Consider the following 23,781-nt stretch of genomic DNA (forward strand, 5'->3'; position numbering starts at 1 on the left):
TGTATTTTTTTCAGGTGGGGGACATCTAGATTGCTTCCAGGTTCTGGTGATTATGAAGAAAGCTGCTATGAACATAGTTGAGCAAGTGTCTTTGGGCTTTGATTGAGAAAACTTTGGGTGTATATCCGAGTGGTATAGCTGGGTCTTTGGGCATATTGATTCCCAATTTTTTTGAGAAACCACCATATTGATTTCCAAAGTAGCAATACAAGTTTGCACTCCCACCAGCAGTGGAGGAGTGTTCTCCTTGCTGCACATCTTCTCCAGCATAAGCTGTCATTTGTGTTCTTGATCTTAGCCATTCTGACAGGTGTAACATGGAATCTCAAAGTAGTTTTGATTTGCATTCCCCTGACGGGGAATGTTTAACATTCTTAAAGTGTTTCTCAGCCAGTTGAGATTCCTCTTTTGAGAATTATCTCTTTAGATCTATACCCAAATTTGTGGTTGCATTATTTGTTTTTTTAAAATATCTAGTTTCTTGAGTTCTTTATGTATTTTGGAAATCAGCCCTCTATTGGATATGGGGTGGGTGAGGATTTTTTTTCCCATTCTGTAATTGGCTGTTTTGGCTTATTGACAGTTTTCTTTGTTTTCAGTTTCATATGGTCTCATTTATTAAATATTTGTTTATATGATGGATTACATTGACAGATTTTTGTATGTTGAACCGTCCCTGAATCTCAGAGATGAAGTCTATTTGATCATGGAAGATGATCTTTTTGATGTGTTCTTAGTTTCAGTTTACAATTATTTTATTGAGGTTTTTTGCATCAATGTTCATGAGGGAAATTGATCTGTAATTCTTTCTTTGTTGAGCCTTTGTGAGTTTTGGGTATCAGGGTGACTGTGACCTCATAAAATAAATTTAGCAATGTTTCTTCATTTCTATTTTGTGGAATAATTTGAGGAGTATTGGTATTAGCTCTTCTTTGAAGATATGGTAGAATTCAGCACTAAGACTGTCTGGCCCAGGACTTCTTTGGTTCAAGACTTTTAATAACTGCTTCTATTTACTTAGGGGTTATATGTCTATTTAAATTATTTATCTAGTATTGATTTTATTTTGGTAAAAAGTATCTATCAAGAAAATTGTCCATTTCATTTAGATTTTCCAATTTTGTAGAGTACAGTTTTTTGAAATATAACCTAAAGATTCTCGGGATTTCCTCAGTGTATATTGTTATGTCCTCCTTTTCAGTTCTGATTTTGTAAATTTGAATATTCTCTCTCTTTCTTTTACCCAGTCTAGATAAGGGTTTGTCTATCTTGTTGATTTTCTCAAAGCACCAACTCTTTGTTTCATTGATGCTTTATATTGTTCTCTTTGTTACTATTTTATTGACTTCAGACCTGAATTTGATTATTTCCCGCTAACTACTCCTTTTTGGCATGTTTGATTCATTTTGTTCTACATTTTTCAAGTGTGCTGTTAAGATTCTAGTATGAGATTTCACCAAATTTTTTATGCAGGAACTTAGTGCTATGAACTTTCCTCCTAGCAACATTTCATTCTGTCTCATACATTTGGGTATGTTGTACATTCTTTTTCATTGAATTGTTGGAAGTTTTTTATTTTTTTATTTCTTCCTGGACTCAGTGGTCATTATGTTGAGAGTTGTACAGTTTCTATGACTTTTTGTAGGCTTTCTGTAGTTTCTGTTGCTGTTAAACTCCAACTTTAATCCATGGTCATCTGATAAGATACATAGGGTTATTTCTATTTTTTTTTTATATCTGTTGAGATTTGCTTCATGACCAAGTATATGGTCAGTTTTGGAGAAGGTTCCATGAGGTACTGAGAAGAAGATATATTCTTTTCTGTTTAGGTGAAATGTTCCTTAGATATCTCTTAGGTTCATTAGAGCCATAACGTCTGTTAGTCCCATTATTTCTCTTTTTAGTTTCTATCTCAATGACCCTGACCATTGGTGAGAGTGGGGTGTTGAAGTCTCCTACTATTAATGTGTGGGGTTTGATGTGTGATTTAAGGTTTAGTTGTGTTTCCTTTAAAAACATGGGTAATTGTCATGGAATTAAGACATCATCTTCATGAATTTTTCCTTTGATGAGTATGTAATGCCCATCTGTATCTCTTTTGATTATTTTGGTTTAAAGTCTACTTTGTTAGATATTAGGATAGCTACACCAGATTGCTACTTTGGTCCATTTGATTGTAAAACTTTTTCAAACACTTTACTCTGGGGATAATGTCTATCTTTGATGTGTTTTGTGTATGTAGTAGAAGGATAGATCCTGTTTTCATATCCATTCTGTTAGCCTGTTCTTTTTATTGGTATATTGAGTCTATTGATATTGAGAGACATTAATGTCCAGTGGTTGTTAATTCCTGTTATTTTTTTGGTGGTGGTGGTAGTGTGTGTGTGTGTGTGTGTGTGTGTGTGTGTGTAACTGCATAATGAACAAGTTCCAAGTTCAGCCCCCAGCCTCTCTTTCTGTTCCAATCATGTTTCTGGAACTACAGACAGATAACCACTGTGTTTATAGCTCATGCACATGGTGGTGAGGAAATGTCTTACAATTTTAGTTAATTTATTAGCCAAAGTGTATGTATGTAGCCTATGTGAATCAAGATACTGATTGGAAAATAGATTTGAAATAGTTTCAGTTTTATAAAAATACAAATTAAAATTTATTAAATTCTAAAATTAAGTTATAAAGCATTATGACTTATAAATCTAACACATATTAGTAAATCATTTAATTTTTTTGAAAAAACTATTTTGAAAATATAAAATCTTCAAATTTTTCAATATCATTTTTAAAAAAAATTTTGAAGTTTGTGTATTCATATTGTGTAAATGACATTAAATTAGTATTTTTTTATTCCTTGGGTCATGTAATCTTAACTGAAACAGAAATTATCTTAGAGCTGAAAATACATGTAACCTGTAAAGAAAAATTCTAAAATCCCAAAGAAATGTCTGATTAACTTTTCCAAAACAAACAGACAAAAAATAAAATTAAGAGCTATCTTATATTCATAAATTACATAACATTTTAGAGCAGAATATTAGAAAAATCTTCATTTTGAATTTAAAAGCTAGAAACACAAAATTTGCACAAGTTAACTGATTCATTTATCAAATGATTTTTAAAAAAAGATTTAAAAAAAACTATGTATATGTCTTGCATAAATGTAGGGCAGAGTCAAGAAGAGTTTTGGATCCCATGGTTCTAGAGATACAGGTGGTTATAAGTTGTCCCATATGTGAGACAAACTTGGTCTCTCTACAAGAACAGTAAGCACTCAGCCTCTGAGCCATTTATCCAATCAATCTTTTTGTTGTTATTCTGAGACAGGGTCTTAATATGTAGTCTTCGCTAGCCTAGAACTCAGAGATCCACCTGCACTGCCTTCCATGTGCATTAAAGGTGCATGACATCATACCAGATCCAAAGAAAGATTTGAATTGCTGAAAGAGTGAAAATAAAGACTGGCTCATGTCAGCCCTCCTACCCAAAAGGAAGGCTGGCCTGCTAGGTAGAACAAAGTTCAGTACCACAAACATTGTTTTGTGATCCTATTACTCGAATATTACAGGAAATAGTGGAAAATTCTAGATCTTATAGAAATCCCACAGATGTTGTGGAGCCAAATACATTAAATCACACAAGAACTAAGATATTCAATTAAGGCTGGAAAGATGACTAAATGGTTAAGAGAAATTACTGTTCGGGTTTTTTGAGGGTATTTGTTTGCTTGTTTGTTTTCAGATAACCTGAGTTCAGTTGCCAGCACCCAAGTCTTGTAACTCCAGGGAGCCTATTGCCTTCTTCTGGTCTCCATAGGCATTGGCAAACATGTGCACTTACACAATAGCACCCACACTTTCATACAACTAAGGTCTAAAATATAAGGTAATAAACTGGTTACTGCCTAGTGTGGTAACATATTGTGTTCCCCAATATACTGTGTCCCCCAATAAATTTATCTGAAGATCAGAGGAAAAAGCTAGCCACTATAGTAAACATAGAAGTCAGGCAACGGTAGCACATGCCTTTAATCCTGTCACTTGGGAGGCAGAGATCCATCTGGATCTCTGTGAGTTCAACAAGGCCACACTGGGAAAAGAGCCAGTCATAGTGACACATGCCTTTAATCCCAGCATTAACCATGAGGTCTGGAGGTCTGTACAGACAGACAGGAAGTGACAGAGCTAGGCAGGAAGAAGAAGTGATGTAGCTGGGCTGAGAGAGCAAATGAGGGAGCAGAACAGAAAAGTATATAGGTGTGGTTATACAGGAAGTAGGTCTCTTTGGAAGCTGTGGAGTTGGTGAGGTGAGGTTAGCTGTGGCTTTTCCTATTCCTCTGATCTCTCAGATTTTAACCTTGATATCTGGCTTTGTGTTTTTATTTAATTAGGCCTTTTAAGATTTGTGTTAAAACCTAAGATTAAAAACTTAAAATATGCTTTATTAACTGTTTTTAATGCTTATTTTGGGTTTGACTCAATAGTATTAAGCTAGAAAAGTGAATTACAGAAGTTAAAATGTATGCCTTTAAAATATGTCATTACTTTAAAATATGTCATTGGAATGAAATGTCATTACTCATAGTTTGTTCATGTAATTGTACCACTTATATTAATTGTAACATAATTTCTATGTAAAGAAGCTGATATAGAGAAACTACAGTGTTTGTCACACCTAGTAGAAGCTGGAATATTCCAGTTTTCTATTTTTAAAATTATGAATTCACAAGAAAGATAAGAAAAAAAACCTATAAACATATACTTGAATGTTAAATCTCACTCAAAAAATTAAGAAATGAGCCGGGCGGTGGTGGCGCACGCCTTTAATCCCAGCACTTGGGAGGCAGAGCCAGGCGGATCTCTGTGAGTTCGAGGCCAGCCTGGGCTACCAAGTGAGTTCCAGGAAAGGCGCAAAGCTACACAAAGAAACCCTGTCTCGAAAAACCAAAAAAAAAAAAAAAAAAAAAAATTAAGAAATGAGATAAATAAATCAAAACATTGGTGAGGTGGCTCAGCTAGTTAATGTGCTTGCTGCCAAGTCTGATGACCTGAGTTTGATTCCCAGATAAGAACTGATTCCCACAAGTTGTCTTCTGACTTCTACATGCACACTCTGGCATTTGCATATCCATACACATATGTGCAGCTACACACAAATAAATAAATATAAATTAGAAAAATGCAAATCAAAGCAATACCAAGAGCCTATCTCTCACCTAACAGATGTAGAAATTAAGGAAAATGGTTATGAAGACAGAGGGACCTCCTTTTATCTATGCCTGGGAAGGAAATAGTCCTAATCCTTGGGAGATGAGATTCAGAGAAACCTAAAATAACTCTAAATGTGTTTACATTTTCAACTCATTAACACAACTACTAAGATTTTTTGAAGATACACCTCTAAAAATATGGCAATAAGAAGATCATTCACTATCATTGAATAATGCAGAAATTGACAGGTATGGTGGTGCATGCCTTTAATCCCAGCACTTGGGAGAGAGAAGGAGGCATATCTCTGTGATTTTGAGGCCAAGCTGATCTATATGGCAAGTTCTAGCCTAGCCAGGGCTACATAGTAAAACTCTGTCTCAAAACAAAACAAACTACGTATTTACCTTCAAGAGAGTTTTGGAATAGATTATGAAGTATCCACATGATGGGATTTATTTAAAAAGTGTGGGAAATGGAGTGCTAGGAAGTTGTCCAATACAGTGCTGTCTGTTAAAATTATGATGTTTGTGGAAGGTTTAAGTGTGCTGAAATGTACAACATGTGATTATTTTCTCATACTTAGCAAATATTCTTTTAAGAATTCTTTATAGTTATGTTTTCCTTTTTATAAAAGTATTACTTATTCACATACATTCTGGCTATGCAAAATCTGCATTTTTTTTAGAACTATGGACTATGATGCTCAAATAAAGAGTAGGCTGAGCTGACTTTTGACAGTTTTCTAACCAAAACAAGTATCCCTCTGATAGGACCTCTCTGAGGTAACAGCTCCCAAATCCATCTGAGCAGCAGAGTCAGCTGTGGGCTTTTAATAGAGATGCCAGTACAGTTCCAGAATCCTACATGGTGCTTAGGAATCTCTGTCTTCTGACAACCCTAGGCTAATGCTGCTTCCAGCTTGACAACCTTTGCACACAGTGTGTTTGCAAAACAGGAAAGGAACAAAATGCCAGTACCTTTTATTTTCTACTTAGAATTTTGTAGTTATTATCAATAATTGCTGGGGCTTGCCTATTTCTTCAGAAGTGTCTTGTGAAATTTGGGGGAGTGGCTTTGTGGATAAGTAAATGAGCAGGAGCAGGGATGGGGCCTGCTTGCCTCACATAGAAGTGCAGTGTGGTAGCTCCTGGACTTAGATTATCCAGAGTAATTGATTTATAACTGCTATCTACTCAGAGCCTATGATTCAGTGAGACTCTTCATTTCAACATCTGATTTCCTCCTAAGAGCTGCACACAGCTTTCTTTTTACAATATTATGAAGATACAGAATATAACATGTTCTTATAAACTGGTGTATGGTTCTGCATACAATTTAATAATTGTCCTTAATGTCTGATTTGTCTCCATCTATTGTATTGTAGTTTTAAAGTCTGATTTGATACTTAGGGAGCATCACCTGGCTCATTAACATCTATCTATTCTTACATCTATCTATGCATTTATCTTTTTATCCCACCACGTTCCCTGTTAATTAAAACAATGAATGTATTCACTTATTTTGATGCCAATGTCATTGTCAAGTGGCTAACAGCAAGTGTGACAATGAGTCACATGAAGACTCCATGGCACTTAAAAATAAACTGGCTGAGACAGAACAGGAGTTCTATACTTCTTTAAAAGCAGATGAATAATTATATTCCATATGATCTAATATAAATATTTATAGCTGTTAAACATATATCTTTCAAAAAGTCTGGCACAACCAGATATGGCTCAAAAATAGTTTTATTTTTATATAATTGCCTTATTTTTCTGATACATATTGTATGCTATTATTTCCAAAAACATACCAAGTAAAATCATATTTATCTTAGATAAACACATGCTGCATATTATCAATAACATTGGAAAAGTTATCACAATAATTTAAAAGCTACATATGGTTGAGAAAAATGCCAAAGGAGGGAAACAGATTTGATTTGGGTGGTGTGTTTCCTGAGCTGTGGCAGTATCCTGCATTGTTATGTGTATTCACACATCTTCATCAAGCCACAAGCAATTCTTTGTCTAGCTCTGTATTCTATAGAAGACGAATGTTTAAGAATGCTACAAATTGCTGGGCGGTGGTGGCACACACCTTTAATCCCAGCACTGAGGAGGCAGAGGCAGGTGGATCTCTGTGAGTTCGAGGCCAGCCTGGACTACAGAATGAGTTCCAGGAAAAGGCGCAAAGCTACACGGAGAAACCCTGTCTCAAAAAACCAAAAAAAAATGCTATAAATTGAATTCTAACTCCTGACACACCATTGCAAAAAGAAATTCAGTTCTAGCAACACTCAGACCTCCAATGAAAAGTGAGAAGTCCAAGTCCGTGCCAGCTTATGGGAATCCTCTATTCTATTTTATGTATCTTCTGAGTAAAATTAAAAATACTGTATTTCCACAGCATACATCCAGCTCAACACATTATTTTAGTTTACCTCTTATCCAGTACAATTTTTGACTTGATGGTCAGGTGGCTTTCACAGGTTGTTTATTGGGAATGACTTGGTAAGTCTTAAATCCACATACACACACCCACACACAAGGTGGGTGGAATGATTTAACTAATTAAATAGTAATTTTTCCAAATTTTAGTTTCTCTCATTTTATATATTTTAAAGAAAAAAAAATAAAAACCTTCAATTATTCAGTTAAATTGGTGTAATGACCTTGCAAGTGAAGTTGAAACTTACCTAACAATACTTTAAAAACTCACTTGGAACGCTCACTCTGACAGCATGCCTACTCAAATTGGAACTAGAGAGTGACAAGTTAGACTTTGTTCAAAGATGGCAAACAAATTCATGATATTCCATATGGTCTTTGAAATCACCCATCTTCAGATGGAAAAGTACCCATCTTCAGAAGTGTGGATGAAAAAAATAATGAGGTCTACATATGTGAGACTATGGTTTAGTCTTACAAAGGAAGGTGATTATGACCCTGACTGCAGTGTGGGTGAACTTTGAAGACTGTTCTAAGTGGCATAGGCCCATTGCAGAAGGATAGAGAGGATGCAGCTCACGTACGGTTAGGTACCTACATTAGTCAGACCCAGCCAAAAAACATAACGGTGAATAGCAGGGAAATGGGACCTTTCAGTTTGACGTGTACAAAATGTCAGTTTCTTGAGATGAAGGGTAGAGAAAGGGATTATTACTGTCAATAACATAAATTTGCATAATACCACTGTGATTAAAATGGATATTTTACCACAACTTGAAAACAATTTTCCTTTAAAAAAAAAAAGTCTCTCGTGTGATGGTCTTCAATATGCTGACTGGAGGAGCAGGGCTCGGCACCAGGGATTTTAAGTTCTTTGTGCTAACCTGTTGCAAGGTGGGTTGGGAACTCTTGTTTCATGATGCAATGTGACTTTCTCTATCAACAATCTTTATCATTTCTCTGAGATGACCAGAAGCATAATGAAAGAGGCACAAAAGTCTAATATTATCCTTTATCAATTTTTTAAGAATAAAAACCAGAGAGAGAGCTGGGGAAATAGCTTAGTTCATATGCGTTTGCTGTACAAACAAAAAGACCTGAGTTCTATCCCCAACACCATGTAAAAGGCTGGGCACAGTAGTAGGTACCTGTGATCTCATTGCTAGGGAGATGATGGCAGGATACCTCAGGCTCTAATTAGTCATTCTAACTGAGTCAGTGAATTTACATTTTTATTTTATTGACTATGAAACAGCTCAAAGAATAGCTTCCCCAGTGTCCCAAGCTCCAACATGATGGAAACCACATCATCCTGACCCCAAAAACTTCAGTCTTTCCAATAGCTTCAGGCCTTTATGCATGGGTTCATTGCAAGCTTGCACAGCACTATGAGACTGACCTCATTATTGTCATTTTAAAAGTGAGAAAATATCCTCAGATAGATGATTTTATGAAGATCACACAGCCATGTTTGGATTCACTTTTTGTCCATAAAACAGAGCTATTTCACCTCTGAGAAATATATTAAAGAAACTAAATAAAATTAAATGTCATAAAAATAATGCAAAAAGGAGTGAAATCTTGATTAAGAGAAAGTGCTAGGCAGCTACAGCTAATTGAAGGTTAACTAGAGGCTTCTTTTTGCCTTAACCTTTAAAGCTGAGACTCCTTTAAAATAGATTGAGACACATACTGGCTTATGTAAGTTTAGTGTAATGAGCACAATTAAATTTTTGAGTGCTTTTAAAAAAATCCATCTAATTTATCCCTGTCTGTTTAGATTATACAGGAACTTAACCTGAATTTTTATAGAAGCCAGGAAAAAAGATTAAATGTGGCTGCTTTGACCAAATCCCTCGTAGGAAATTACATGGTTTCTGTCTTTAAAATAAACATCAAAACACAGGTGTGCTTTCTTGAGACTCAAGGAAGTTGGTTTATAGAAGATAATTACACAGTCAAGCAATTTTAAGCTGTACAACTGTCCTTTTTCTACGTATAGGTCCATTGAACCTATGCCCCACACGCTGCATACACCCAAACATGACTATGAAAACAGTCAATTTGAAGTTGTAAACTTGCTTAAAACATTGAGATGTTTCTTTTTTATGATATGCTTTTGTAACTTGATTGCATGGTTCATGTTCTTGGTCCTCAGGTATGACCTTTGTAGATGATAGTGCTGTGTCCTAGGGTCTGAAGGTTAGAGATGTCTGAGAGTACTATCTTATATCAAAGAAAATTTGGATTCACAATTCAGAGATTTTTCAGAATTAATGTCCCCACACTTCCTCAATTGAGAAATCATAGTTCTCTTAGTTGTTAAGGACTCTGGTTTCTTGTGACTGTGGAAACTCTGACCAGTTAGCCCTAATCTCTCTGGCCCAGACTGACACAAATCAGCCTTCCTTTCACACCGGCTCTACCTTCACTGTTTTCCTTGATGGGCACTTGCTTAAACAGACAATTGAATAGCATGAAATGGAAAAGAATTTAGAAACTCAGAGAGACAAGGGTCAGAAGTGTCCACTATAAGTATTTCAGATGTCTCATTTCCAGTCCCACCAATGGCAAAATAGCAGCAGAAATAAATTCCTTTGGTCTGAAGGACTAGTGATTTTTTTTTTCAAATAGAGGCAAAAAATATTTGAATGGCATTTACCCATTTGCTAGAGTATAACTTACAAATCCAGTCGGCCTTTCACAGTTCATGAAACAGAGTGACTGTCTAGATTTCATTCTTACCAAGGCCTCTGTCTAGACAGTAGGTTGGGGAAAGAGTTGATCACCCTAGGATAACTATAAAGACAGGTAAATTTTATTATTATAATATTGAATTTTTTATATTTATCTTATAAATTTTCTGTCCCAGATATAGTATTCTCTGTTTAAAAAATATTAAAATTGAAAAATTACTAGGATATGTAAGACTGTTTTACATATGCTTGCAGATAAAGTTCTAAATTTGTATGGAAGTTTTATTTTCAAAGCCTTAAAATGTTTGTTTCATTTACAGAGAGAGAAAGAGTAAGTGAGCCATGAAAGAACTGGCTATTCATTAATTTCTTCCTTAATGTGAATACAACCAATTTGAATAAGTCAGCTTTTGGTGCTAGATATAAAAAATAATTTATATGTACATTCCTAAAAATATCCATGTTGCAGATAGGCTTCATTATAAAATTGCTTCCACTCTGTTGACTCAGAATTCTTCCTATGAGCTGCATTTGAATCTTCCAATAAAAAGAATCGATTATCTGGAAGATTATAATGGTTGGAGGCAATATGTCAAGAACAATTTGCTTGTCCCTTATCTGAGACTGATGGTTCCTTTATAGAAGCTGACTTGTGAGAATATACACAAGAATCATGAGAGCCTAGAAATCATGATGATGACCAAGGTCCAATGTTCCCCATGGAAACAACTCTAAGCACAGAGTTAACCTAACATGCAATGATGCCTGAAGCACATAACTGCACAAACTGGGTCAAGGAAATGTCTCAGTCAGTGTGAAAAGTGACCTTAAATTCTAACACAAATATTTTTAAAGTAAATATTTTGGGGATTTATCTCTTTTTCTTTCATAGCATTCGGGTGTTCTGCTATCCTTTCAGTTGGACTATAGCCAGGCACTAAATTCTGGCAGCTGAAGCAGATTTGTGATATTCTTTTTAAACATGCTCCCTCTGCTTCCTAGCAGCCATGAGATGAGCACTCTCCTCCTTTGGTCAAGACATTCTCACCATGATATTGTTTCTTGTCTCAAGCACAAAAGAATTAAGCTGACCAATGATGAGATGGAACTTTTGAAACCATGAGTCAAAATAAATATTTCCCCCTTTAAGTTGTTTGTCTTGGGTATTTTATCATAGACAGGAAAAACTGATTAACACTGTCAAATTGCAAGAAGTTAACAAATGTATATAAAACACCAAAGTTACATTTTTCAAGGAGAAGATATGGTTCCATGCTTGCATTAATTACATATTTTGGAGAGTACAATGTCATCTCTATCTATCACTACATTTATGAACTAATATCAGGTATCCTGTGCTCCAAACTGTCTAATCTTATCAACACACTCAATTCTCTGGCACTTGCAGAAATGATAACAGAGTCCTAGCCTGATGCAATTTAACTTCCAAAATCCTTGTACCTTACCTAAGTGAGTCTAAAGCTGCACCTTTCTGGCTTTCTTCTATCTTTTCTCTTTTATTGCCCATCAATGTTATTGCTTCTGGATTCTTTAACTATGAATTACACTGTTCAACAGAGAAGGAATATTCTTGGCAGGAGATGTGACTAAGTTGGTGGAGTGCTTGCCTAGCACACGCAAACTTTGGGTTCTATTGAGTCAAGAGATTGGGAGTTGACTAGTGTCCTCAACTACAAAGAGTGTTTAAGGCCAGCCTGGGGATACATAAGATCTGTGAAAGAGAAAGAAAAGGGAAAGAGAGAAAGAAAGAAAGAAAGAAAGAAAGAAAGAAAGAAAGAAAGAAAGAAAGAAAGAAAGAAAGAAAGAAAGAAGAAAGAAAGCAAAGAGAGAGAGGGAGGGAGGAAGAGAGAGTGGGAGAGGGATAGAGGGAGGTAAGGAAGGTTACAGTTTGTCATAAAGAGGCTTTAACAGGTTATAAATTCAGTCTTTCCAAGTTCACAGCTTGGTCTATGACATAGAGGCTTCCTCTACCTTTAGCATTTGTCACTGGAGCAGTCTTGATTCTGACCAGAATTTTGGAAAAAGGGGCAGTAAAGCTTGACAAATGGAGCTGGAGCTAGAGAAAGAGTGAAAGCTTTGTGTCTGAAGTTTGACGTTCTCCACTCAGTAGACTGGCATTCACTTCAAGATTGTTTTCCCAGTGATGTTGAAAGATGCAAAACTTTTTCTTCTTTCACCTTAGGAAAGCCACATGGTTTCCTGAAAGGTGAGTTGTATTGAGCTCTTTAGATAGTTGTAGCATTTCGGTATCTTAATCCATTTGTCTACTATAACTGAATACCAGAGCCTGAGTGTCTTGAATAACAAATAAGCATGTCTCACAGTCCTTGGACTTCTAGACCAAACAGACCTGTGTGTGATGGAGATGGGCCTTCCTCTTTCTGGTTGGTAGATGGACTTCTTGTCGTGTCCTCACATGATAAAGATAGGAAAGAAGACCAAAGCTGTTGTGCTGCTTCTAAGGACTTCAACCTTGTCCTCAGGGTTCTGTTATATAACCTGACACTTCCCAAAGACCCTAACTCCTAACACATTCAGTTCAACACATAAAAACCAGAAAAAAACAAACACAGTGCAAGGCAATGTGGAAAGCTGAATTTCAAAGGTTAGTCTTCACCAAAGGGAAAACAATAGCCAAGATACACATATGTTCTCACTTTGGCAGAGTATGGGGTATGTGACATGCAAGAAGATATAAAGATATCAACTGGGGACTGAGTGATGGCTCAGTAGTTAAGAGCAGTGGCTGTTCTAGGGGACTAGGTCCAATGACCAGTGCCCATATCATGGCACTGGTGTGTAGCTCCAGTTCCTGGGATTCCAACCCCCTTTTCTGGTCTCTATGGGTACTGCATACACATGGTACACAAACATGCATGTAGACAAAACACCCACACACGAAATATAATTTTAAATTTTAAAAAGAGATATTAACTAAAGCTGAGTGAATTCTTAAAGTACAGCCAAGCATGTCCATTAGAGTAGGTAGTGGAAGCAGATACATGAGAGGTCATATCACTCATATTTTCCATTGCATAGGCCTCCACCCAGTGTTGATCAGAATGATGTAGGTGACAAGACAAAGCCTCACACTGCAGGACACAGACATAAAGGAGGAGATTGGCAGACACTACCAGCCGGGCCAAAGCTATGCCTACATTTCTGTGCTGTTCTTCCTTACAAAACTAAAGCCTTGATCTGCTGAGTACAGGTAATGAGCTCTCATCTCCAGGGTATCAGTAAAGATGTGTTGTCTCTGGTTCAAGAGTTGAGGAAAGATTCTTCAAGAGAACACAGTCAAGTACCCATCATTACTGAGCTGGACATAGAAAACTAAACAGTCTTCTTTTGAGGCACAATAGACTGAATGTTTTTGTCTCTCACTACAAATTTATATATTGAAACTTAATCCTCGGCATAATGACATTCAAAGAAGTGGTTTGGGGGAGAAGCTAAGGTCATGAGAGTGAATCTTAATGGAAGGATTAGTGTCTTTGTAAAAAGAACCCAGAGAAGTCTTGACTGGTATGAGACCACAGAAAGAGCATGACCATCTATAGTCCTGGAACAGGGTCCCCATCAGACACTAAACCTGCTGAGGCCTTGTCTTTAGACGTCCCAGACTATAAGACTATAAGAAATTCATTTCTAATGTTTACTTGTCATTTGGTTGGCGGCATTCTGTTTCATCAGCTGAATTGAACTCATACCAAAAGAAGGCAGGAAACTATCTTGAAACTAACATCCTCTACTCACAGCAGAAAGAGACCTGTCATTCTTGGAGGAAGATCAAGATGTCTCTGTCCAAGACCACCTAGAAAAACAGTGTGGTGTTTGCTGCTATAGGAGAAGAACAGGGTGGTAGAGAAAAACCCCTGCCCCAGATATGCATACAGACCTGGATGAAGCTGATGAGAAAAACAAAACAAAGAACTTTCCTGGGCATGGGGTACACAGCTCAGTGGTAGAACATTTGCTTATCATGCACTGACTTTCATCCCCAGCACTGAAAAAGAATTAGAAAGTTAGTCCCAAAGCCCTTTTATATCTCTAACTCCAAACAATTTTCGACATTCATGCCGACAACCAATAGGAGAGAAACTGAACTCCCCAGCCGACAAGTGAAACTGAGAATGTCACTGAGTAGTGAGCAAAGTCCTCCTGCTTCCCAGGAGCACATTGTGCTCCAGTTCATGGTCACTGACACCAAGATGTTGAAATATGTGCTGCACCTCAAAGCTCAGCCTAACTACTGACTTCAGTAAATCTATTTTCCACACTGATAACTTTACCATACAAAGGCAAAGTCCTTTCTGGGGACAAGGTGCTATTTACTTCAAACTCTGCAGGTCTTTCCCATTCCATTTTAGTTATTCAACCAAACATGATAAAGACTCAAATAAAAGGCAACAAAATGGTGAACATCACTTGTCAATAAAGTAGTCACTGGAACCAGACAGACAGGGACTGGATATTGGAGCAATCACATGAGACTTTAAAATAGCTGGGGTTTTTGTTTGTTTGTTTGTTTGTTTTTTGAGACAGGGTTTCTTTGTGTAACAGACCAGGCTGGCTTTGAATTCACTGAGATCCTCCTGCTTCTGTCTCATGAGCGCTGGGATTAAAGGCTTGTGCCACCACTGCTAGGCTAAAATAGCTGTTGTAAACAGATAGGGGAGGCATGCGGTTAATCTCAGCAGTGGAGAGACAGAAGCAGGTGGATCTCTGTGAGTTTGAGGCCATTCCAGGCTACATAGTGAGATTCTGTCTCAAAAGGCAAACAGAGAGAGGTAGTGAGGAAGGAAGGAGGGAAAAGAAAGAAGAAAAGAAGAGAGAAGAAAAGAGGAGAGGGGGAGAGGAAAGAAGATGAAATGAGAAGAGATGCAAGTGTATCACATTCAGGGGCCAAGGGGAATTATGTGTACAGAATAAAGCTGCTTTTAAAAGTCAATTGCGCATGCCAGTGAAAGGGAATAGGCCTGAGAAATGAGATTTCCTCATGGGGCTTCTAAGTAAATGATATGTTACTGGGAAAATATTTGGTTAATTAGAAATCAAGTACATTAAAAAAGGAAGATGATGAAAAAGAGGGGAAAGTGGGGTGAAGGAGAAGAGCAAAGACAAATGGACAAATGGTAAAGCTAAAGAGGTAATTAGGGATTTGTAGTAAGGAAAATTATTCTGGAAAATAAGACATACATACTGGTGGTAAACCCAAAACAGAGCATGGAAATTTATGAAGGAAAAGCAGAACAAGTAGAAGCAGAAATGAGTAAGTCTACAATTACAGCCTACGGGCTTCATTCTATCTCAAAAAAAAAAAAAAAAAAACGAGATTTATCAAAAACCAATGGGGTTACTATAGACCTGAACAGCACATTTAAACAATTCTCCTACTATCTAGGATAGCTTCATTCCAACAGAATCCAGCCTTCCAAAGTGCATGATGACAGTAATAAAGCTCCAGTTCTGTCTCATAAAATCAGTCTGAATTTGAACAAATAAAAAACATTCACAGTACATACTCTGACCACAATGCTTTGAACCTGTTAGTCATACAAGATCTTCAGGAAATATCCAACACTGGAGAATGAACATAATACCAAGTAGGTCAGAGAGGAAACCCAAGGAAAAGTAGAAAATGTTTTGAACTAAATAAAACGTGAAAACTTCACTTACAAAATGTATTAGATACAGATTTAACAATGCTTAAAAGAAATTTTTTTATCCACAGATAACAGCATTAAACAATATAGGTATTTTAGTTTATTTTAATTTTTTAGATGTATTTATTTTGTGTGCGGGGAGTGGGGTATATGTGTGCCATGGCATGTATGTGGAGGTCAGAGGACAACATGAGGGAATCATTTCTCTCCTTCTATCTGGATCCTGGGGATTGAACTCAGGTTGTAAGCACTTCTTACAAGCACCCCATTCAGACTTCTCACAGGGTCAGAAAATTACATATATTTTACATCAACCTCCAAAATAAAAAGGAGAGGAGCACATTAAATGTCATATGAACATAACAAAGAAGCACAGTAGAGACAAGAATAGAAGTAAGTGAACCTGAAAACACAAAGGTAACAGGAAGAATGCAGCCTATAGCTGTTAACCTGAAAGGTAAATTAAACTCCAAAATATTTGATATTCACCTCAACTCATCAGCAGATGGAGAAAAAAAGGATAAAAAAGAAGAAAAATCCCATGTCATTAAAAGAAAAGATGGTACTATATATTCCTCAAAAAATACAAATAATAGAAAAGGGGTAATATAAAAAAAACCTTAGGCCACCAAGTATGAAAAAATGAGCTACAAACTACTAAATCATTCTTGAGAAGAAACTGATAAGCAGCATAGTCTAAATCTATCAAAGAAACTGAATTAAAGAGTTAAGCAAAAAGTTGTCAGATGTTTTCACTACTAAATTTCACTAAACATTGAAGAAAGCAATAATATGAAGTTGATCAGCTTCTTCCTAACATGGAAAGATGGAAAATGTTTTCTCACCACTCTATAAGGCAATATTAATTTGATACCAAAATTTGATAACATCAAACTACTATAGCTTTTAAATTTTTAAATTAATAGAAGCCTAAAAAAGAAATATAGTCAAAATCCAATTATTCACACTTTTAAAAGTCAAGCAAACTTCACAAAAACAACAAAGAGAACACAACTACATTTAGAAATTGTGCCTGTTGTTATTGATCTTATATTTAATAAGGTACACAGAGCAATTGAAAACTTAGTGCTTAAAAGGCCAAGAGTATGCTAGGAAAATAATTAATTAAATGTGGCTGAAAAAGAATGATGAAGGGCAAGTGATATTTTGGATATTCAGGGATCATGTTAGTGGCAACTTACCTACAGAAATGTATTTAAGCCCAGACCTCCAAGGAAACTAGCCTATAAGAATCTGAAGAAGAAAGACTAAAACTATGAAACAGAAATGGAGACATAGAACACAAAAGCCAAAGTCTAGAGAAGCAGGCAAGGGAATGTAGACCTTAACTGACAATGTTTCAGAATGAATAAAAAGAAATTATGTTCTCTATCATGCTAGCATAAATAATATAAGTGGGCTACATTAAAAACAAACATCTGGACACATTGGCACACAATTGCAGGATGTGGAAGATGATTTCATGATAGTACTGGGGGGAAGGCACCTACTCTTTCCGGAAGCTTGTCTACAAAATGAAGGGAAAGGTTACACAGACTAAGATTTGAAAAAATCCATTGTCTTCTTTTGTTTTGGCTGAGAAGAAATTTGAATATGCTGTAGGCATCTAGAGAAATTGCTGCAAGTGTCAGAGACAATGTGATGAGGCAAGTTTATGGAAAGAAGTGTAATGAGGACCTTCATTGGAGGGAGCATCTGACACTGCTGGACTGCTGTCTCTCAGTATCACAAAGACAGATTAGTGTAGGCATGTGGAGAGACTGGGTGAGTGAGTAGGCTAGAACTGAGATAGGATCCACTGACCCTCAAAGTTTTGACTAAAGAAACAAACAAATAAAACAAATGGCTGGAGAGATGGCTTAGTAATTAAGAGCAGACCTTGTGTTCAGTTCTCAACATTCACAAGGCAGCTCACAATTGCCATTAATTCCAGCCCCAAGGAATTTGATGGCTTCTTCTGCTGTCTGTCCATGCTGCATGTACATAGTACTCAAGTGTGCATTCAGGTAAACATACATATAGACATAAAATAAAATATATGAATTCTTGTGTGTCTGTGTGAGTATACCTCATTTGTGGGGGTATCAACAGAGGCCAGAAGACAGTGTCAGATTTCCTGGATCTGACGTTACTAGCAGTTGTAAACTGCTCCATGTGTACGCTGGGAACTGAACTCCTGTCCTCTGCCAGAGGAGCAAGCACATTTAACCCCTGAGCTATCTCTCCAAAGCTGTGATTTTGAATGTCTCTTGAATGTTATAAAGTAAATTCTGGGGATTGTAAAAAAATGGGAAAGTTGATGAATAACAATTGCATAATGATAAAATAATAAAATAATAGTGGGAAAGCTCCTTAGTAACAATTGTATAATAATAACAATAGTAAAAATAATAACAGGCACTTCATTCTCAGAAGGAAGAAGGCTCAAGGCAGATGGGGTAGCCTTCATCTCATCTGACATGCATTGAAGCTGGTAACATGTTTGTTCCCTTGTAAATGGAAAAATAAATCTTTGTAAGTTCAAAAGTATGGATTGCTGAGAAAAAGCAAATATACTTTGTGGGTCACCAAAATAAGTCTTAAAAAGTCTATGTTTTAATTCTTAGCTCCTTAAAGCTGACCCATCTAAATAGATGAGGCAGTTAGAACTAAAATGTATTGATACAAATTTTCCAGAACTCAGTTGTACATTTATTTTTGTTTCCTTTCTCCAAATAACCTAATTACTTTCTCAAGTTCTTTCCAAATGGAGGATGACACATGGATATGACACAGTGAGGTAAGACTTCAAAATATGAGTACATGTGAGGCTGAAGAATTCTGCTATGCTAACAAAAAAAATTATCAGTTGGACCTTCCCATCATTTTAAAAAATCAGTCATGTCTGTTGCTTTCAATCATTTATTGCTAAAAGTGAAATAACTCAGTGTTTGAAGGGGCAGAGAGGCAGTGAAGAGACTCCCTTCAGATTCTCCACTGCATAAAATTAATTGGTTCAGTGTAAGCTGGAGGATTGTCTAGGGACTCTTGATAAATGTTCTTTAAAAACCATGAAGCAGTATATTCTGAAGTGAGAGGAAGATACATCTATTTGTACAAGCTGTTCCATTGGCAGCATTTATAATCTGGTCAAGCCCATTCTAGAAATAACTGTTCCCATCAAAAATTGCATGGAATTTCCAACCAAATGAATGTGAGGGAGAACAAATATGCAGAGGAGAATATTGCCCATGGTGGAAACACAACTTTTGATATGAGAACATAAACTGTAGTAAATCTACTATTCCTTAAAAGGTGCAAAGTTCCACTAGCCCCAGAGATGCTTGTAAAAGGGACACTTCCTCTAAGATCATGTGGCCTTCCCTAAAATGTTTGACAAAGCAAGTCTTTTTATCCCCAACCCTAATACTGATGAAAGACTGAAAATTCCACAAATCTGGGAGCAAAAAAATAGTTGGACGACTTGTACCTGCCTTCTTACTAACAGTTGAGATGTGTGATACCAAGTATCTGAAATTTGACAGTCCTTTAGAATTTAACTGTCACTGCCTCAGCCTCTGTGGCTTGGTTTCAATGGAAAGGTAGCAGAAAGTTCACCTTAGCTTAGCACTAGAGCTTTGGGCCAAGGTGACTAAACTGCCTTACTAAAGTCTTCGTCTGTTCTTGAACTAAACAGAATGACAAACTTCCTTTATCCAAGAGCTATTATGTGAACCATTCATGAACACGCATGGAAAGTCAGTCTATACAATATTGCTTTATCTGGCACCAAGAGCAAGCAAAGATCAAAAAGCTAAAGAGATCAAAGTCAACAGAGAGTATGAAAGAATCCCTTTAGGTTCCATTGGGAACATCTTTCCATCAGTCAGAGAAGTTTCAACCCAACTGCCACGACCTGCATGGCCTGGGACCTAGAACTGGTGAGGGACATCGAGGTTAAGCAGCACTCAGGACACACCATGGTTCATCATTCAAAGAGAGCCCCTTTATTGACTATCCATCAGCCTTATATGCCCTGCTACTTCCTACTCTCCATGGGGTCAGGGTACAGTCCTCAGGTTCCCATCTGCATCCCAGCAGCTCAGCCAAACAGGAAGACCACAAGCAAATCAGCAGAGAGCTGATTCTTGAAACATTCCAGCAATAGCTATATGGTAAACATCCTGTGACTTACTGACCACAGGAAAAGAGGAAGGACAAAAGGGCACCTTAGGGCAACTTAGGGCAAGCAAACAGGCTATGCACAAGGCCTGTCCAACATGTCCTCTCCTTTTCTTTTTTAAAGCACACAGATAGCCCCTGTCTTAGGTCACCTGTAGCACCCTGTCTGACTTACCCGTCCTCGGGGAGGCCCTTCTATCCCCTGTCTTAGGTCATCAGCATGGCACAGGAGTTGCCTATGTTTGGATACTATCTTTCCAACATATGTAACCACACCTGAGCAGATTCAGGGGGCTGTATAGCTAATAAAGCTTGCTTGGTTGCCTGTTGGCCTCCACTAAACTGGAGACGCCATCGGTACACCATGAAGAATCCGAGCCCAAGACCCAATATACACAGGATAAGTAGGGAAACGGACCCTGACCACCTAGTAACCCATCCAGCAATTCTTGACATAGCTTGCCACCAAACATTTTCATCAATAGAAGTGACTCTAGTTTCATTAATATGAACAATGGCATGAACTAATTGCAAAATAAAATTTACAAAAGTTGCATTCCATGGCCCTCTTAAGTAATCATTCAATTCTTTAACCTTAGCAGATGCATTCACAACAATATGAGGGGTTACACATATTTCAGAAAACCCATAAGCACATAACATATGTTGTCTAATTGTCCATTTAAAGTCTGTTGGATGTCCAAAGCACCAGCCACTCTTTCCAACAGGGCATTAATAGTAGTAGCCTGTTGCACTCCCTGGGAAATAGCCAATCCAGCTGCAGTGGCTGCAACAGCTGAAGTTGCAATGGCAGCAGTTACTGCAGCAATTATGCCAAGGTCCCATCTGCTGCGATGGAGTTGCAAGGAAAATTCTGCTGCATTATGTCCCACCAGCATCATGACAAAGGCAGGAATTCTCACCACCACAGCATGTGTGACATTAGGACTCCAGCAATTACTTAGGCTGCAATTCAAAGCTGAACAATTTAACTCCTCCTCTCCCACACCTGAGCCATTCCAGAGAATAAAGAAAAAATTTGGTATTATTGAATCCTGTAGTAATGTTTTGAGCAAAGCATAGGGAATTACATAAATTCATGGTGAAATTTATGCTTTGCACATCATGTTTAACATTACTAGCTGCAGTTCCAATAGTCCAATTAGAGGCAAAGACAGCAGGAAACATAGAGCTTTCAATACTTACTGGCAACAAAACTGGAGGATTCTTAACCAGGCTCCATGAAGGCTCTGTGTAGACCCAAGGGCTAAGGACCATCAGCACCATCGGAATCATGAGGTTCTTCATGTTGAGATTTCTGTGTCTGTTCCACAGGCCAAACACGCAGTTCTAGTATCCAGATTGGTTTCTCAGCACCTGGAGGGTATACACAAACTGCTCCCCTCACCCTAGCCAATAGCAGTGCCTGGGACTGCCATGTGCCTGTGGAAAGATCCTTCCATCTGACCAGAACCCCAGAGGGAGAGGGGCCCAAAAAATGCCATTGAGCAGCAGTATGCCCACGAACATCCACAAGCAAAAAATTTAAAATAAATAAAATAATGGAAAGGAGTAATTGTGGTCCCTGTACATCTCACCTTCTTTCGTTTTTTGCAAATAAGTCTTTAAATGTTTATGCACTCGTTCAATTATCACTTGTCCTTGAGAGTTATAGGGAATGCCAGTTTTATGAATTATATTCCATTGTGAACAAAATTTCTGAAAACTTTGGCTGGCATAAGCTGGCCCATTATCTGTTCTAATACACTGTGGAACTCCCATATAAGAGAAAGCAGCCAAAAGATGTTTAATTACATCTTGTGCATGCTCCCCCTTGTGAAGCGTGGCTACTATATAATGAGAATACATGTCCACAGACACATGTACATATGATAAAGTTCCAAAACTTGAAATATGTGTGACATCCATTTGCCAGATATTGTTGGGATGTAGGCCACAAGGATTAACACCTAATGATGGTACATGAATAAAAGGAGCACAAGTGGCACAAGTAGATAAAATTTTTAAGGTCTCAGTGCAAGTACAGCCAGTACGATGCTGTAAAGTTTGCACATTGAGATGGAATTTCTGATCTAATTGAAATGCCTGATCAAAGGTGGTGACTACACAAGCGAAATGAGTAGCTACATCTGCAGCGGCATTGCCTTCTGCAAGTGCCCCTGGAAGACCAGAGTGCCCTCGAATATGGCCCACAAACAGAGGATGTTTTCTAGCCCAAATTAACTTTTGAATGGTCTGTAGTTGAGAATGTACTGTGGACTGTTTTCCAATGTATGGAGTGGTTTCAATACTATGCATCATTTTGGCCACATAGCAACTGTCAGTATAGACATTTATAGGTTCTAAAGAGTAAACTTGCAAAGCCAATTGTAAAGCTGTAATCTCAGCTTGTTGTGCAGACATGGAGGGCACTGCCACCCGCGTTACCTCACCCCAATGATGGCCACAGCAAAACCTCTTTTAGATACATCAATAAAAATTAAACAAGCGCCCTTAATAGGTTCCTGTTTTACAATATGGGGAAAAATAAAACTACACACTTTAAAGCTTTCTATAAGTTTATGTTTTGGATAATGATTATCTGTATAGCCTGTGAAAGCACACAAGAAAAGGCACCAAGCTTCATGTTCTCTTTGCAAATAAGTTAACATTTCTTGTGTATAAGGGAGTACAATGCACTCAGGAGACTTTCCAAACAAGGATTCCCCCATATATTTAGCTTTCCATAGGAGTTGAATTACTAATTCATAATATGCATTCAAAGTTTTAGATGGGGATGCAGATAAATGCACCCAAAATATGGGCCCTGTTTGCCAAAATACTCCCATAGGTGAAAATTCAGAGGGAAGAATTAGCAATAATAAGGGTTTGGTATAATCTATTTGTTGCACTTGGAGTTCTTGTAGTGCTTGTTCTACCTTTCCTAAAGTGGCCTTGGCTTCTGCTGATAGGGTCCTTAAGGAAGTCGGAGAAGAATACCCTTTTAAAACATCATAAAGAGGCTTAAGTTCTCCAGTGGGTATTTGGAATGAGGGGCAGAGCCATTGAATTTCCCCTAAAAACCTCTGCCAATGATGCAATGTCTTTAATTCTGCAATATGAAATTGTAATTTCTATGGAAATATCCCTACAGAATTTATAGTATATCCCAAATATTGATAAGGAGCCATATTTTGTACCTTTTCTGGGGCAATCACTAATCCTGCAGCTGCAAGTGCTTGTTGCAAATCTTCATAAACTTGTAATACACAGTCTTGGGTGGATTCTGCCAATAATATATCATCCATATAATGTATAATATATTCATATGGAAACTTTGCTCTAATGGGTTGTATGGCTTCTGCAACATACATTTGACACATAGTAGGGCTATTAGCCATTCCTTGAGGTAAAACAACCCAATGACACTGCTTATATGCTTCTTTATAATTAATAGAAGGAAATTGCAAAACGCTGGCAATCTTGCTGAGCCAAAGGAATAGTAAAAAAGCAATCTTTCAAATCTAGCACTATCATATGCCAATCTTTGAGAATAGCA

This window comes from Peromyscus eremicus, chromosome 6 (genome assembly GCF_949786415.1).
Source record: "Peromyscus eremicus chromosome 6, PerEre_H2_v1, whole genome shotgun sequence".
NCBI classification, from domain to species: Eukaryota; Metazoa; Chordata; class Mammalia; order Rodentia; family Cricetidae; genus Peromyscus; species Peromyscus eremicus.